Raw genomic sequence first — 3,834 nt, forward strand, 5'->3', positions numbered from 1 at the left:
ATAAATTTTTGTCTCTGCTGATTTCCAGTTTCTTCAACACTCAACAAAAAGTCAGCGACATTTTCTGGTGCAGCTTGGCCAGTAAAAATGTTGTATAAATTATTTTTGTTTAAAACTTTATCAAACGGGTTGATATTTCGTTTTATTCCACTAATTAATCGAGCTAGTTGACTGCTGTTTTTTTTAATCACACCCTTTGACAAATCTTGTGTCACGTCTTGTTTTTTAGTTAAATGTGCATCATCTAACGTATGACTAATAATCGCAGATCGAATGGTGTGGCTGCGGCACCATCGCTGTCTAGCTGCTATCGAACTTGTGATATGAGAAATTCCAGTCAGCTTATTAGCAGCATCTGCATTAATAGTTTGCTCAAGAGTGAGGTCAACGGTTTCTTTGTCCTTTTAACGCCGAATGATCCCTCCTCTAGCTGCGAACGCAGGCCAGGATGTGTGTCGTCAATTTTCAGCAAATTATCGAGATATTTAACTAAATATCTCGAATAATTTGGCTGATTAAATGTGAAAAATAAGTTAACCATTTTTGATAACATATATTTGAATAACTGGAAGTCGCCTTTGCGAATACTTGCATTTAGCAACAAATAATAATCGACGAAACGTATGTATAGCATATAGTATTGTGGGGTCTTTCCATGATCGCCTTGCAATGTTTTTTCACTGTATTCTTCGTATTGTTTTACCAAATCTAATACTTCTTCATTTTCTATGAACGGCGAAGATGCTTTTTTCTTTGAAAATTGAATTAAAGCTAATATTAATCTAGATTTGCATTCATCATCAATCGTAACATTATTTTCAAGAATGAAGCTTTCAAAATGCAACATTCTTAATGCTAAGGCAACCATGGGGTGTAACCGTTTACACCTGTTAAAATGCTTTCCAGCAATCACACCGTTGACTGATCCACTGGCAAGCATGAGAGCATCCACCATAATATTTGTAATACCACAATTATCGATAAATTTGCCCAATGCTTTAAAATAACCCAGTTTTATATGGAAAGATCCCAAGTGTATAAATAAATTATCAAATACTCCGTTTTCAGTACTTTGGATTTGGAGGGCGATTTTCGCGATAGCAAGATCGTATGTTACCTGCATATACTCTTCTCCGCATTCATCAGCCACTTTTTTACTTTGCTGCATGGTCTCTAATACAACAGATTTGTTTGTTGGCGAAGAATTTATTGTAGTTAAATAACGAACGAGTTGTTGTGGAGATGTGTCTTCATGCACTAAACTATTGTAGCCTACCCACGTCGGTGTCATTGACAACTGATAATAGTGTGAAAGCATCCACGAAAAATGAATGTGACCTTGGGATGTGAGATTTACTGTTATTGAATGTAATGGCGATTCGAGAGGCAGCAAACACTCAACAATTCGCGGTCGTTTCGGATACGGTTGCAAATCGTGGCTGATTACGTCGAAACTTCGTCTATGTTTAGTTTTTTTCGGTACCGTTACGTCGACGTTAATGTTGCTCGTACTTGCAACAGCTTCCTCTCTCTCAACAGCTTCCTCTCTCTCAACAGCTTCCTCACTTTCACAAGTACTCACATCTTGAAAAATTATTCCCACGGTATCGTGAAGTGTATCTTTACCTGATGTTGTATCAACAAACCGATCATAGTTATCAAAAGCGACACCTGTATGTAATCCTGGTAGTCGTTCGATTCCATCAGGACAAATATCTGAAGTCTCGCAAGACGAAAATGTAGCTTTAGTCTCAAGGCCTTCTAGAACACTATAACTACAAGTATGCCCATATCTATTGAGAATGTTGACAATCTTTTTACTATTAGTAAGACTTTTTACAGTCAAGCCAAGGGTCATATGTTTTGAACATTTTAATCGGCCATTTAATACACCATAAATAAGATCTTCTCCATACGATTTAGCTAATCTTTTAGTTCTTGAATTATGTCTGCGACGATAATTATTTCCGGCTAAAATTTTTTCATAAAAGTCCATCAAAAAGTCAGGAACGTCGCACTCGCCCTGTATTATGTCTTTTACTGTTAACTTTGTGGCAAATTACGACCTTGAAGATTACGAATTTTCTCATTTAAAATATCAGCAGCAGCCTCTAAAATATTACGTTTTTCAACCTCACTATTTACGACAATGCCCCTGTATGGTTTTACAAGGGTTTTATTTTCAAAAGTTATAATGGTAATTCTTTTTGGAAATTTTTTAAGTAATCTTTCCTTTAAGTGGTAAGGTTTAAAGGTATATGCACAAATATCTCCAGTAAGCTCTTTTAAATGATCAATAAATAAATCATTTAAAAATGTCAGAAAAAATGTTTGTTCTTGATTGATAATATTTTGAAGAACAAAGTTTTCAACAGCTGCATACGCCTCTGCACGAGCGTCTCTTGTCAAATGCCACTGTGACTGTTCTTTATTACCTCTTACAACTGATTGGCGAGTATTATAATAGGCTACTTTGCACCTCTTGTGATAAAAACTATCGATATCAGATGGAAAATCGTCTACTTTCTTCACCATTTCTTCGTCAATATCATCGCTTGACTGTGCGATATTTTTCACCGTGTCGCGTCCTGACTTCGTAAGTACAAATAACTGTTCCTCGCGGCCTTTTACTTTTTTTCTACTTTTATCACAAAAAAAACAACTATGACTCACAGTAGTATCATCAGCATTGCTTATCTCAGCAGCACATTGCCTGAAAAATATATTTATAACGTAAATACTTTCATTTATGAATAACTTAATTATTTATAAACTTATACGAAAACATTCATCGATATTGATATACATACTGCTCTGTTGAATTAGCTGCTGATTGTGCTGTAGAAACTGTAAGTCTTTCCATCTCAATGTCATCACTTTGATTTTCAGCATGGTGTCTGAAAAAGGAATAGAATTTTTGTAATGCAAAATTTCATACAACTTGTAACTTTAATTTTAATTTTAAATTATGCAGTATCACTTTCTTTAAATATATATATGTTAAATAACTGATATTGATATACATACTGCTCGGCTGAACCAGCTGCTGATTGTGTTGTACAAGAGTCAGAATGAGTATGTACGGTAGGTTCAGTTGCCGCAACTTCATCAGTATTATCGCTCTGATTTTCAGCATGTTGTCTGAAAAAGAAATACAACTTCAATAATGCGTTCTTAATTTCGTTTTCTATACTCTTTTCAAACTTTTATTTTTATATACATTATACAAATTTTTATATACATTAATTACTCAAATCACATGTAAATGAAAAAATTAACTATATACATACTGTGATGTTGAAGTTGATGCAACTTCTGGTTTAGATGCAGACACTCTGTACTTTTGCGGCAAGGCGGTAAAACGTCTATAACAATCTGTGTGATATTTCTGGAATTCATTGACTTCTTTTGGAACCACAACATCACAATAAGTTAATTTATTATCCTGGCGAATTTTCAATATTTCACGACATTTGCACAATATTTTTTCTTCAAAGTACTTCAATTTATCACTTTTTCTTTTGCAAATAACGCAAAACGGTTTAACGTTAGACATTTTCGAATTTGCTCCGAAATTACTTTTACGTTGCTTCTATGTGAAGAGACGAAAAAGAACTGAACTGCGTACAAATTGAAAAGTACGACTACTGGCTCAAACGACCTCAAGGCTAAATGTGTACCTAAACTTTTGGATTTCTATAGGTCCGAATCTCACTTGCGTCTAGCCGGCCCGGTAGCATTGATCCCGAACGTGGCCGATGTACTCGGTTGCTTTTAGCGGCAAATTCAAACAGGCGATTTAATATTGTAATCACTAATTTTATGTTTATTGAG

The 3,834-nt window shown here is 34.9% G+C and overlaps 1 long non-coding RNA gene across 1 annotated transcript; it reads right to left on the reverse strand.

Annotated features, from left to right (window-relative positions):
• Positions 1-2,768: 2,768 nt before the first annotated feature.
• LOC126749298 (uncharacterized) lies at positions 2,769-3,481 on the reverse strand. Its single transcript, XR_007664994.1, has 3 exons — positions 3,291-3,481; positions 3,028-3,141; positions 2,769-2,897 (listed from the first exon to the last, which is right to left on the reverse strand). It is a non-coding gene; the product is annotated as an uncharacterized LOC126749298 (long non-coding RNA).
• Positions 3,482-3,834: the final 353 nt, after the last annotated feature.

Source organism: Anthonomus grandis, chromosome 24 (assembly GCF_022605725.1).
Source record: "Anthonomus grandis grandis chromosome 24, icAntGran1.3, whole genome shotgun sequence".
Lineage (NCBI taxonomy): Eukaryota > Metazoa > Arthropoda > Insecta > Coleoptera > Curculionidae > Anthonomus > Anthonomus grandis.